This window comes from Opisthocomus hoazin, chromosome 24 (assembly GCF_030867145.1).
Source record: "Opisthocomus hoazin isolate bOpiHoa1 chromosome 24, bOpiHoa1.hap1, whole genome shotgun sequence".
NCBI lineage: Eukaryota > Metazoa > Chordata > Aves > Opisthocomiformes > Opisthocomidae > Opisthocomus > Opisthocomus hoazin.
Genome location: NC_134437.1, coordinates 7,068,538 through 7,083,431, shown reverse-complemented (window position 1 = coordinate 7,083,431; position 14,894 = coordinate 7,068,538). Strand labels below are relative to the sequence as shown.

Sequence of the window (14,894 nt, the reverse complement as noted above, 5' to 3'; positions counted from 1 at the left end):
TTCCAGCTGCAGGCAGAAAGAGCAACACCAAAACACAAAGCAATGCAGAAAACCCCATACCCAGCTCTGACAGAGACAGGCCATATAGGTCTATCTTCTTAATTAATGAAATCAAAATCTGAAAAAAGACAATGTGCCAACACCATCTCCAAAAGCATGTCATAGGAGCATACCATTTCAGGTACAGGCTTACTTCTCTGCAATCTATATCTTCAGTAAACACAGCATTTTCCTGCCTTCTGTGGTTTATTCACTTCCTCCCCCAGCACTTCAGTTTTAAAGAGGGAAGCACCACTCACAATATCAATGATTTTCCATCTTACTAGTGCAGCTGAGGTATACCTTTTATCTTTCGGTCCTTTCTTCTGCCCAAAATGATCTTCACACAAGATCCTTCATCCACCTCTAACCTCTCTAGCAAAAAATCTTCCTCTTGTGTTCTCATCCCTCCACTAAAATAAAAAATAATCCTATTGTCACTCCTCTAGCCCTTCGTCCAACAGCCTCTAAACATCCTCCACTCCAACCCTTTTCACTTCAGCTTTTCATCTCACATTTCAGTGGTTCTTGCAAACCCCTCCCTTTGCCTTTCCTGCCATGTCCCATTCCTTCCCTCCAGCACTTCTGAAAACTCTGCACCACTAAAAGCTTCACAGCTGTGAAATTTACACTGTCTGGCACTATTTACTGACAGTACATAACCTGTTTACTAACTTCTGGAACTATTTCCATTACATGACAATGCTAAAGCTTTGGGTAAAGTTTCTGCAGAAAAGATTCCATGCTCTGGAACTTTCTACTTAAACACTCCCACTGAAGCTGCAATTACAATTCTCTCTTGACATTTCACCAAGAACTTGAGATGACAAGTACTCTCCCCAAGAGCTCCAAGAAATCACTCGCTATAATTCAGCACAACAGAAGTCATGCTAGAACATATGGGGCTGGGAAAAATCCCACCACTCAACAAAAGTTTAACCTTGTGAGTTCAAACACTAAGGGCCACTAACCAGCAGAGAGAGTACAGAATCAGGCTCATCACATTTATCAGGTTCAAAGTATTTACCTAAAGCCAGGCATGGCACAAGATGACATTCTGCAGCCTTTCCTACAAAACCCTCCCTTCATAACTCAATCCCGATTTATGACATGGCCTACTATTCCAGCAAGGCTTTGAAGTGTGCAAGAGGTGCTTTATGCTAATGCAGGGTAAAAGAAAAAGGCAAAGTCAAAACACTCACCATTTATCCTCTTAAGAAAGGGAGGGTTAAAACCCTTTATTTTCAGCCTAACAGGATGAAACAGGAAAATGCACCTCTACAGGCCAAAATCTTGAAGAAGGAGTGGAAAAAACTGCCCACGGACTTCTCTTGGCAAGGTCCAGAGTCAGGAAAGTCAGTCAGTACTCCACTTAAACAATCACGACAGCAGTATCACCTTCACTAGCTACACAAAGGAGCCGATTCAAGGTGAGGGGAAAAAAGAATACTCTGAAAAAGATGCAGTCTAATTTAATGCTCCCCAAAGCTCCAGTCTGTCACTTTTCCTGCTCTAAATATAATCAACAAAATCTGATTGAAATAATTTGTAAATAAATGTGGAAGCCCTTCCCCATCTGTGGCTTAATTGGTGACTCATTTCACAGCCCTGCTAAAGGATTTGTGCTCTCTTCCCTTCTTCCTCCCGCTAAATTCATCACTACATTCCTCTGCTTTGCCATGCAAGCAGTGTCTCTCCCTCATCTGTTACCATAGCAGCCACGAGTAACAGAATGCAACGTTAACAGAAGATTACTTCCCCCCCTTTAATTTATTTATATGCAAGTAACCCACTGAGAGTTGACAACAGCAATAACTTCACATTCACACTACAACAAAGGGGGTTTTTTAATTCCTTTTTTTTTCCACACATGCGCTACCAGAATAATTAAAATTCCTCTGGATGTGGAAAAAAAAAATCCTGAACTTCTTAGGATTAATAGAATGCAGCAGCAGATCTGGATAGGATGCTGATTTGGAATTAAAGCTGAGGGGGAACAAGAGGCTTAACACATACACTGCTTGAGAATCACTCTCCAGAAAACTTTTCACTATTTTCAGCAGATCTATTAGAACCCGTGAGAAGCTGAACTGTGAAAAATACCTAATACCAAGCATTTACACTTATTTAAAGAACCAAGCAAAAGGGAAAGCAAGCTAGCTAGAAAAAAACCTCTTAAGTAAAGCCTTTTGAAACGTACCTGTTTCTGAAATGCTGGTTACACACACAGGCTGAATTCAGCCATTCAGTTGTCGGAATTCCTGGAAGAAGTACTTGCGTAAAACAAGCTTACTTACAGATTCTGAGAGACAAACAGTTAAAATAAATTATATCCTGACTTAGGCACCTCTGGTCTTGTCAGGACCAAGGGGCTCTGGGGGCAGACAAAGGCAGGTCTGTGGCCAAGCAGAAGACCAGAACTCCTCCACCGCAGCCCAAGCAGAGACTGAGGAGGCCTTAAGGGCTGAACTTCCTGGGCCCATGGGTGTGGAGGCCCCAGGTGAGGCTCGTCAGGGTCATTAAGGCTCATTAGTGCTCAGGGCCCTGATAGGTTTGTGAACAGGTGTATCATCTTCTGAGGCTAAAAAAAAACCCCACACCTGTTTCCAACCCTCCCATCCTTCTTACATAACACAGACTTGGCCCAGCAGCACTTACCACTTAAAAAACAAATTTGACCCCTCTCTCAGTGATTTGCAGAGATAGATATGTATTTTACCCTCAGTAAATTCAGCTAGAAAACAGTTCATTTTCCCACATCCCTGCTCAGCTAAATAAAGAATTTGGATCAGAGTTGTGGTCAACATATGTTCTAGGCAACTCCCGATTCACTGCCTCCCAGGTCTAAGAGACAGGGTATCTCACAAACAGCTCCAAAGCATCTGCGCTATTTTCCAAAGCTTGGAATTTAATGGCAAAATAAGAAATCCTAGTACTTTCAAGGCGTAATGGCCACTTGAGATGAAACCTCTACTCAGGAGAAAGATGATCAGCTGCCCTTAATTTAGTCATTTTTAGAACTTGATATATTAACCAATTTATAAGTTTATCAACACTATAAAAATCAGAAGGGAACATTTAACAGAAATCAGAGCAGAACATTTAACAATGCTTAATGTAAATGTATTCATAGCATATGGTTTGTGGTTCTTCATAGATTACTGTACAGACATAAACATATACATACAGTCCTACGCTATCGTGACACAATTTTTCCAAAAACATAAAGCACTCAATCCTCAACTGGTTTTAGCTCCACTAAAAATCCATAAGGATGCAACAATTTAAGGTGACTGACCTGTGAAATTCACTGGTTTGATCATCTGTATGGACTGGGAGGAGGACCAGACCTTCAGACACAGTTTACATTAAATAACCTAGCTACGCTTTTTATACTGATGCCTCATCAGAAAGAGAGACAGTGCCCCCAGCGCAGTGACTGGGAGGTACTAATTCACAACGCTATCATCTGAAGGCATCTGTTTCCTTCGGGTGTCCTTTCTACTCTGCTGTTACTCAATGTAAATCGAGGAAAATGAGACAGCACCACGTTCAGCTAAATTCCACGTCCTCCCTCCACCCCTGTTACTACCTTCTCATCACACTGCATCCCACTCTTACTCTGCTGCACTTTAGTGGGAAAATGCAACTTCATCTGTGGGAAGCAATAAAGGTAGAAAAATTAAGCTAACCATTCAATTACAGATGAAAACGGTCGACCTGGTTTCTAAATAAAAAACATGCTCAAGTAGTACCTGTATCTTTATGCAACGTGCCAGCATGCTTGCAGCCTCACTCTACAGACACCGAGCTGCAGCTGCCAGAAAGCTGGGAACAAACTGCATCAACATGGCGAATGCGTAATACTTCTTGAAACATGGTACAGTAAATGCTGATTATTCTCAATGCAATCTACACATCTCCTGTTGCATAACTACACTGCTTCCCAAAGCCACAGTAACAACACAAAGGTAAGCAAATACCAGAAAACTCCATTTGAACTAAAAGAAGTGGCAAAACACCAACAAGTAGTATGTACATTAAGTAGTTCTTCCTTAAGCTTCTTGTATGGAAGACTAGCATTTAAACCAAATAATAAGGAGCTGAGAAAGAGATCACCAATTATTTTATGCTGGGGAGCAATTCTCTAACCTTTCTTTGGCAAAATTTCACTGAAACAGGTCTACATAATTTTGAGTACTTGACTTCAGTTAAATATCTATGTTTTAGATAAAAGTCAATGCCAAGATAAATTAACTCCTGGACAGCACTTAGCAGACAATGCCTCAAAACAGGGATGAAGCTGCAAAGTTGAATAAATTTTAAATATCAGTCTGGGAGTAAAGAGAGGACTGATTTGCCAGCCCAAAAAATTATTTTTCAGGAGGGAAATTCCTATCCTTTGTTTATACTTCCCTTTGGACAGTTACTAGTCTCCCCATTATTTAATTCTAAGTATCAAATATGCAACACATCAATTAAAAATACTCCCCAAAGAAAATTGGTTTTATTATTTCCTGTTGCATATCTTCCAGCTAACCAATTTAACAGCTCAATTAGAGAAACCCTTTGAAAGGCCAAATAAATTTGGCGTGATTAGTTTGCCAATAACGACAGTGCTTTCATATTCACTGTAGCTTTTAAAAACAGAAAGCGTGCCATGCAGAAATCATAAAAGATGAGCTGCTCGGGTTTTTAATTGGAGCTAAAGCAGAACAACATTTTATTTCTAGGCCTCCAGGCCCCATTTACCAAGATACACTTGCTTTGCTGAGCAGATGAGAGTCTGTGTACTGCAATGAAATACCAATTCAATCCAACACAGAAAAGGGCTTTCATATACACGTGTGTGCACACACGCGTGCACACAGACACACACGAAAGGCAGAGGCGCGGAACGTGCGCAGACCTCATTTATAGTGAGTGCAGGAGATCAAGAAGGGAAAAGGAATTTCATGCAATAAACAAAAAATATTGCAAGTCCCAGAACAAACAAATATTTGCAGCTGGAATAATCATGTGATCAAACTCACAATCCCCTCTCTGCCCAAGAGGCAGAGTTTGTTTTGATGTCACCGACAGCAGCTGGAGGAGAGCCAGGAAAGAAAGGAAATGTACAGATTTTCTTTTTCCAAGCAATAATTTGAAATAATTTTCTATTAGTTCTGTGCACCTAGTGCTTCTTTGTGGTCTTTGAAACTAAGTTTTCCTAAAACTTTCAGCACAAGTAGAAATGAATGCTAAATTTCATAACAATATTGAGAATTGTCCCCTCAATACATGCTGCTCTTGTATTTTTTTCTGTATTTGACAACATCGCTTTGCACTGGTATACCACAAACTGCCACCACTGTTTTGGTCTAACAGCCCAATTGCAACATTTATGGAACACAGATCACAATTACAACACGATAACAGAGATAGGTCTCCAGAGTTAACCATAAAAAATCCTTCATATTTCTAATGTATTTGCTTCAGGGCATAAATTATTCTACCGTACCAGAAGGATTTTAATGCCATGATTTATTCTATGTGAATATAGGGCGAAAAATTCGGAATCACCAAAAACACTGAAATAAAATGGAATATTAAAAGATACTTCCAATACACACACACACTTGACTAATTTAATGATGTGGTAACGTCAATGAAACCTAAAGACACACCAACCTTCAGGATCTAGCACAAAGAGGAGCAAGTACAATATTCTGGCTCTGCTACCCACTTCCATTTGTGCTTGCCAAATGCATGGGGCCAATTCAAAACAGCAATACACATGATGTTCAGCTGTTCTCAAAGGAATTCAAAGAGACAAGTATGCTCTTTTGCAATTCAATAAACCACTTTTTCTCACGCTCAAGTGGTGACCTCCTCTTAAATACATAAGTCGCTCAAGAGAAGGTGCAGCCAAAATCTATGGTTTGTCAGATGAAATAATCTACGTTTAAAGAGCCATGACCAGACAATATAAGCTTCAAAATTGTGTTATATAAAAGAGAAAAAAAGAAAGAAAAAAAGGATCTAATGCTGTGGCCTAAACTTTGGTACAGTTGAAGAACAAGGACAGACCAACGTCTGAGGCCCAGTCAACAGAAACTCAGATTTTCAGCATCTATCGATGAATGCAGTCCCATGCCTAACGCTGCACAGCAACATATCAGGATGGTGGCCAACGTACTCCCAGTTGCCTACCAGATGCATTCTTGAATAACAGAAATAGGGTCTCAGATCAGAAGCATTTCCTCAGATCTAACACTGATTACACATGATTTTACGGAAGATCATCCTGCCTATCTGTATTTGTACCCTACACAAAGAGCTTCCCAGTCTGCGCCTGAGCAACACAACACAAGATTCAAGCACTGTCCACTACAGGGGTCATAACACAAGACAATGTAGACCACAGCTTTGCTGGGGAGAAAAGAATGAGCTTTGACTTGGTTAAGAAGGGAAAAGTTTGCAGAAGAGAGAATAAAGTCCAAGAATATGGGTGGTAAGAGGGGGTAACCTTGAGTGCCTGCGCCTGCAAAAGATGGGAGGAGAAAGTCATCTTCAGTTTGCAGGTAAAGAGCAAGGACCACAGAGAGTAGCCAAAGGTCAGCACAGCGCAGTGACTCCAACATAGCATGTTACTAACCTAATTTGCCTCCGCACTTCGCACACTAGGCATGGAGGTTCTTCTGAGAGACGTCTGCCTGCTCAGATTGCTTCCCAAACAATTTTTTTTCGTATGTTCATCTTGGTAAAGTCACTTCTATGTAGTTCAACTACAGAGAGAGATGGAGAAGAACTACCAGGTTTCCTTTTTAGGAAAAAAAAAAAATCTAAATCTTAAAAGGCTAACAAAAAGGAATAACCAAGCTGTAAGACAAGCATGGAGAAAGTGCCCTTTTACTCGAGGAATGGGTTAGAATTCACAAAATCCAGTAGTATTCTGTTTTACATTTCATTTCAGCTCATCATATGCATTAAGTTAAACACATTAGTTCCCTTGACATCAATGGGGCTGCTTGTGTTGAAGGTTCAGCAATCATCAGAACACTGTCCTAAATCAAGTGCATCTGCAACTTCAATGAACAGTGGTTATGAAGGAAATTGTTGCTGAAATGTTTGGTCTTCTGCACCTCCAGAAGTGTGAAGGCATGTAAATATAACTGTAGCAAAACCTACCACCCTTCAGAGCATTCGCTTTCCCGTGTAGTCATTGCAGCTAAGCAGAATCCATCCTCACATCTGGCAACTGCAAGTCTCCGAGCCTGTAAGCACACACTGTGGCTGGCTAGCTTCTCTTCTGTCACAGATAAACTACGCAAAGGATTTTTTAAAATGTATTTTAAAAACACAATGCTCATATAATTTGACTTGGACATAAGCTGGTTTATTAGCAAAGAAAAGAAAACAGAGCAAACAATAAAAAATACTCCTTAAACAAAATCATGTCAGGAAGATTAGTGCTTTTAGGTCCTATTGGACTTGAGTGCAAGATTTCAATGACAGGGATTATATGATTTTTTTCTGAAGTGCTGTTAAAAATGTTGTTCCCCCCTACCCCTCCAAGAGATGCATTTTAAAGTTAGTGAATGTACACATCATGTCAAAGAGCTGAACTAAAGGATTCACAGCGATCACTAATGAAGGCTGAAGGAATTATAACCAACCTGTCACAAAACACAAGTGAATCGCATATAGCTCTACAATAACCACACATGGCGGTTTCAAGAGGCTAAATATTGCTCAAACATCCTCACAGTCACAAAACAATTCATTCAGCCAGTGCATTAAAAAGATCCTTCACTGATTCAGGTTCATCATCTCAAACAATATTCTACAGCATGTAGCAGAGTCCTCCCGTCACCTGTTACTTACTTACACAGGAGCCATAAAAATGACCCACTCAGGGACTAAAACAGCCCAGTATTGACAACTGCCTGATCCTTCTCTGTCTTTTTATTAATTTTTTTTTTAAAGCAGAAAAGACCTTATTTAGGACATTTCAACTACAAATAAAGGCATTCTGTTTTTAAGGCCCCAGGTTAGCTAGTAGTCCGTTGAAGCTTTCAATACAGGAACAAAAAGGAAGAAAACCACCAAAGCACCACATTAACATCAGTCAGAGGTATAGAAAATTAATTCCTTTGTTTTTAAAACTACCTTGAGCAGGAATTTTTTTCCACCATACTATTTCAAGCCCTGTCATGTTCATTAAGTGCTGCAAACCTCACACGACGAGCCATACAATGAATGCTTTTTTCATCAAAGTAAAAAATAAATTTAAAAGCAGTGTGCAAGAGTGGTGCTTTACCAGATCTACAAAGAAACACAATCAATTATCATCAACATCCATGATAAATGAAAATTTCTTTTTAAGAATGATCTCCAAAAGCTAGATAACTATACACCCCCCTGGGGGAAAATAAATAAATCAATAAATAAATACAGTTTGCAGTGTCTTGGTTAACATACCAAAGATTTTAGCTGTTAGCAAATCTCACTTGTACTGGGGGTGTTTTTCTCTGAGACTACAGGGACTGGAATTCCCTCTAAAAGTTTTCCCGTGTTGACCTCTATTACGGCACTTGGGAAACCCTGTAACAGCTACACTGTTGCTGACTCCAGAGTTGGTTTCTGCAAGATGATGCCTGCTTCTTCCTAAATGCTGAACAATTTCAAAGCCGTTTTAAGACAGCAAGAGCACAGCTACCACTGCTGCAGGAAGATATACTCAGAAATTAAATTCAGTCCTCACCGAAGTTTATACGAATGCTCCTGGAATTACTGCTGGTCTGGTTCCTAAGGTGACAGTAGTAGGTGTGACTCCACCTCTGCCCTTCTTGAAGTGGTCTGGTTGTGTTCCTAGCCTAGAGCACTGGCACAATTGGGTTAAGGAGTGACAAGTGCAAAGAGACTGGCAGACCCTGGTGGACAGCAAGAGACAGTGAGAAGACAATAACCTCTTGCTGCAGCTCAGTTGCAGCTGAAATAGCTCGATGGATCATAGCTAAATACAATAACCAAACACTACAAGAGAGAAGGAGTTTGCTCCATGACAATAGAACTGAGTATCAGCTATGCCAGAGCACAATTACAATTGTGTATTGCATCAAACCCACTGGAAGACAGAGGTAAAAATTCTCTCTGCTAGAAAAAGCTACGAGTCAAACACTCAATGTGTCTGTCAAACCAAAAATGCAAGAGAAGGTCTCATAATCACGAGTTGCTTCTAAATTGTAGTTGCAAGGAGTGTATCAGTGCGATAATATTCAGTAATGAATTGACGATGGGCTTAAAAAAAAAAAACCACACCTCAAACACACAAACAACTAACTACTAATCACCTACTACAGATTTTAAAAATAAGTTTACCCAGAGGAGAAAAGAAATATCAAAACAGTTTCCACAGGTGCAGAAGAAATCAAACAGATGGTAACTCTTACAGAAGAGTGTATTCGTGCTGAACAAACACAAATGTTTTTGGTCAACAACATTTCAACTGTCAGAAACAGCATGGATAAAAATGACTTACTCAAAAATTCAACCCCCTCCCCTATGCCTAAAACTATGCAATTCTGAAATATTTTTGACAAAATTAAGATTACAGATACCCTCGATTGGCAAATCACATTTACAGTTAAACACCACTTACCTTGGTAGGTGGCTGCTCAGCAACAGAAATTCTTTAACACATTTCGTACTTAAAATACTGGATTCTACACCACACAGATGCCATGCTACAGACCAGGCTTCAAGCGTATCGGGTCACGGACAGGACTGCTGCACCCACAGTATACACTCGCATTTCAATCACCTGTGAAAACACACCGGCCAGTTCTTCAAAGGACGGCAGCAACAAGACTGCAGCTGGCTTGAAACACAAGATAATGTCATGCACTCACACAAACACACAGAAAGAGACCAGGTGACAACGCTGTCCTATCTTCAAGCTCTCCTTTGAGCACAGTTAAAAAAACAAAACAGCAAACATCCCCTTCCAAACTGTAGATATTCCCCCCAAAAGCTGACATTATAAAGTAACACCCCTATAGTATTAATTGTCATAAAACTGTTTCAACAGAAGTGCTTTAGAAATTTGCATCTTTAACATTATTTAAAAAAATTAAAAATAACACAAACACAGGCATGGGATTTATTTGACCAGAAGCCGATCTGGAGCATGTGTACAGAAACACACACGTGGGTCCTCTGTTGATCAGCCTTGCTATAATTTAGGAATGCTAGATGAAAAGCAGTTTTATCTTTTGGCTAACTGGGAACTTCTTAAGCAAATTTGTCTCACCAGTCATTCGCTTTTCCTGCTCATCTTGCTAATATTTGAGGCTATTTAAAGGATCGGTGATTTTGAAGAGATCTCAAACCCTCACAGATCAAAGGAGGCGAAAACCTCCACTGCTCTGTCAACACTTCCTCCAGAAGATGGACGTCCACAATGAAGCAAGGTTTATTAAAGCCAGTTTGGAGAGATTTATCCCCATTTCCAAAACACGGCCATTTAATCTCCCCCTTCTACGTTAGGAAGAAAAAAAAAAAGCAACCCAGAAAAGCTTCTAATCACATGGGCTAAAAAAATAAATTATTTAAAGTTACAAAATTAAGCTGACAAGCATGTTTTAACCTTAAAAAAAGGCTTATTTTTCACAGCATTAGCAAAAAGTTCAAATTCAACCTTCAGGTTCTGCTAAAGCAAATTAGCACACTCTGAGGTACACTCTTTGCAGTATGACAAAGACGTGTCTTGAGTGAAATTAATGAGACACCTCTGCCACACATTAGTAGAACACACAAATCCGATAAACACTTCTGAAAAACAGAACAGCAACGAATGAAAGACAATGACAGAGAGAGTCAGGGCTGCAGTAGTATCAAGCCTCACCGCAACCACGTGGGATACAACTGTCCCACGGGCAGGCAGCCGGTACTCAGGTAACAGACACTGCAGAATCGGAGGAGCACCGGCACCTCAGCCCCCCCAGTTCACAGTCCAGCACAGAAGACTGAAACTTCAAGTAAATTTGGGTTTGCAAGAAAGTACCAACTGGAACTGGATCTGACGGAGCTCGGATACATTTCCTTTCTGCTGGCTCTTCTGCTTTATGAGACTGACCCCTCAAATTAGCTTGTCCATTTGTTTGAAGACAGTCGGAGCCTTGATGGAATCACCTCCTCTTTATGAGCGCACATTCCCTACTGAAAGCTGCGGGGTTTTAGGCACTTGCAGACCTGGACCTTGGTGTTTTACTGACCACACTGCTGACCTCCAGAGAAAACATCCTGTGGGTGGAACTCACTGCAGAGGGTGAGCAGAGTCCAGGTAACATTTACATTACAAAGAAGTTGTTTCAACAAACTTTCAGCAGCCTTCACACAGACCTTACGGCTGCTGCAGGCAGATGGCTACGGGTGTCGCTTCCTGTGCTATCCCTCTTTTAGAATGGTTGAGCTGTGATCGCAAGGCACTTCGTGAAGTCTCTCTCTCCCACTTGGTGTGTAGTTTTCCACCTCCACTAAATTCTATGATCCTGTAAAGACCATCTTTCATCCTGCCACACACTGGAAGAGACTACCAGACTGACGATTTTGTAATAGTCCTCCAGGCAGTGAACACTTTGATACCTTACACAGTTTATTTTACTATGGTGCCAGGTTTTTAATTGTGTAACACTCAATGTGCATGGTTACACACAATAAAATTTACTTCGAAACTCTAACATTTCTCCTGAATACAATCAAAGAGGTGTCATTTAGCAAACAGGATAGCACAAAGTTCTACTGGGAGAGGAGCAGGGGAAAGAAAGAGTGTGTTGTTTTGTATCTCCTCCAGAAGGCATGCAGTTGAGTTCACATTTTAAGCTTATTTACATGTATGGCCTCTATAAGCAAAACCAGCCCTCATTTAAACACTTTCACAAGGACATTTGATACAGTTAAGAAAGCCTCTTAAAGTCTTCCTCTATGTTTTATGCATCAGACTGGTTACCTAGATTGCCTCCCTATCTTACATTATCCTGCAGTTCTGAAATACTTATTCAACTATTTCTCAATGTTCTAAAAACTAATTTTAAGACACAAATTTATAAACCACAAATCCATGCAGATTTTTCAGGTTTGAATCTCTTAATCTTTGCAAAGCTTCATATAAGTAGAGAATATTTTTCTCTGTTCTGTGAAAGAGCCTCACACCACGAAGAGCTTATTAACCTAAGAAAAAAAAACAGAACAAAAAAAAACCCCACCAAAATAACCCCAAACGCTCCTCCTTTATAGGCTTCTTAATATCTGCATTAAATACACTACAAGTACCAATATTTCGTATCCTGAAATAAGATTACCTAGCCACATATCTGAGATAGAGGAGAAAGGAGGGGAACTGGTAGAGGCTGGACATTCACCTATTCACTTTGAATTTTTTTACCACCTGTGTGTTTAAGCAGCAAATGTAGTAGGCTATACACGTTTATTGCTTAAAACTTACAACACCATTTCCTTAGTGACCCGAAAGAAAAAAGAAAAAGGCAGTTGTCGCAGAGGGGAGGAATGGGGGAGGAGAAACCTTTATTGCTTTCTCTCTACATGACTGTTCACAAGGTGACTGATTACTCAGAGAGAAGTGGGACAGATAGCAAGAAATTCTGACACACTGTTTAAATGGGGATGTATATCCACATTTCAATCAGACTGTTCCCGATGAGACTGGAGAAGGTAAAAGTAGAAGCAGACTAGAAAAAAAAATCTCAAACTGTATACATTCACAAATTTTTCTTTCTGTAAAATTGCAGCATCTGCTAGGGAAATGAGACTACCTAATATAAGCTAGAAAGATGCACACAAGCTTAGCAAACAAGTCCTTCCACATCCTGCCCTGTAAATTTCAAGTCCTTTTTTAATTTCTCCTTTATATAAATCTACACTTGAGCATTTGTTTCACTTACATTAACCATTTTAAGATTTACAGTTACACATATGTTAAAGGGGAATGCTTACAGTACTTCTTGAAACAGCAGTAATATAAAAACAAATAAATAGTACCCTCATTGCAATCCCTACACAGGTCCAGCTAGCAGAGAGCAAACCTGACAGCAACTTCCATGATATCAAGAGTCATGCCTGGAAAAGTCCAGTGAATTTTTTCTCCCTCCAAAGCCTTTTAATTTCAACATCTTCCACCAGTGCTGAACGGCATGATGTATCCTTCCAGAAACTCCACTGTCTTAAAGCTACTTTTGACCAGGTTTTAAGAGAACAGTTTGTTCTGTGTTATTTTTTCCCCTCTTGCACCACAGACCAGATTTTCAACAAAACAATGCCATCTCTGACAACATTTCTTCATCCTCACCGATACTCCATTTCAACAGTTTGTTATTCCTGGGGAGAACTAGGATGGACTTTGAAAAAAACATGTTACACTAGACTTTACTAGAGAGCAATTTTTCCAGCCTAGCAGTTGGCCTGGAGCACATTTCCATCTCATAGGAGGGTAAGAGAAACCTAACACCTCGAAGGCTGCAGGTAAGAAGTTAGAAGAGATCTGCAAGCGCTAGTTGCTACCGAGACCCTCAGCCCTTGAAAAGCTAAAATCTATTTACAACACAAAAAAAGAAGAAAACAGTCACAAACAGATGGGACAAACAGAAGAACAGGAAAGTGTAAATTGACTTGGCCAGGACAATGTTGGAAGATGTCTACAAGTACTTAATGGAGTTAAATGTTTAAAAAAGAAAATCATTTCCCTCTAAGTTCAGACACTGAGGTGGTAAATAGCACCGTATGTCATACCATATGTCAGTCAGCAAACAACCTTAACAAATCATCTTTCAAAAAGCATTCTCTAAAGCTACATGTTATCCGTTATTTCCCCACACAAACAGGAACCAGCCTACTTTAAGCAGCGATACAAGAAAATTCAAGCACTGCTCAAACATGAATCCTTTCAAACATCAGGCAAATCAGCCCACAACGCACGAATTCGGTGGCTAGAATGCGTCAATGTATTCGACATAGAAATTAGTGCCATTGACACATGCAGAGCTCAGACCGCACAGTTACTGAACCCACACGCTACCCCCACTTCAAAACAAGCATTTTTTTTGCCACTGTCTTCAGCAACAAGAACAACCTGAGTTCTTAAGAGTTATTGATTTGTTAGACTTACTGAACTCAGACCTTCCAAATCAACTAGAAAAATCCATGCACCACTTTCATGTGTTTCACAAGGTCTATCGTTCCAAAAGGAAGGGTTAGCCTTTGAACACCACACAGATTAGTTGGATTTAGAATATGCAGCATTTGGGAAGAGAACAAGTTGCCTACGATGATATTTTGGAACATGAAATATAACAGCAAGATCTTTCAAATGTCTCCTTCTCACACAGTTGCAGTCTAGCCCCTCATACAGCATTTTGTCTAGCAACTTGCTAGCAAATTTCATGGAAGAAATCGAAGCCTTAAGAGCTAATACTTTAACTCATCTACATATGCTCATGCATTAACATGTCAAATACCTCCATCTGCCAAGAAAGGTTGGACAAGATGATCCTTGAGGTCCCTTCCAACCCAGTATTCTACGATTCTATGATCTTAACTTCTAAGAGTCCTTATGCAGAGGTAAACTATCGGTAATGTTCATAATGATAGTGAGCAAAAAGATTTTACTTTTAATAAGATAGTAAAGTCTCTCCACTCTCCAAGAAGTTTGCTTTGATGCAGCATGAAGAATCCCTTCCATGAAGGAAAAATACAACTTTGTGAGGGTATGCAGGAGCACTGCATGCGTATGCACACACTTTGGCCCAGAAATGAATTCCAGGCATAAAAGAACTCACAACAAACCACTCCTGTGTGTT

General features: G+C 40.1%; 1 protein-coding gene across 7 annotated transcripts in view; it reads right to left on the bottom strand.

The window, feature by feature from the left end:
- ARHGAP32 (Rho GTPase activating protein 32) overlaps positions 1 to 14,894 on the bottom strand; it is a 275,382-nt gene that overhangs the window by 247,568 nt on the left and 12,920 nt on the right. Inside the window, exon 1 of one of the 7 annotated variants that reach the window (XM_075442316.1) lies at positions 9,683 to 9,701. The exons of the other annotated variants lie outside the window; for them this stretch is intronic. The gene's annotated coding sequence lies outside the window, so the exon portion shown is untranslated. Of the gene's footprint in view, positions 1 to 9,682; positions 9,702 to 14,894 lie in introns of those variants that run through there. 7 annotated transcript variants of the gene reach the window in all.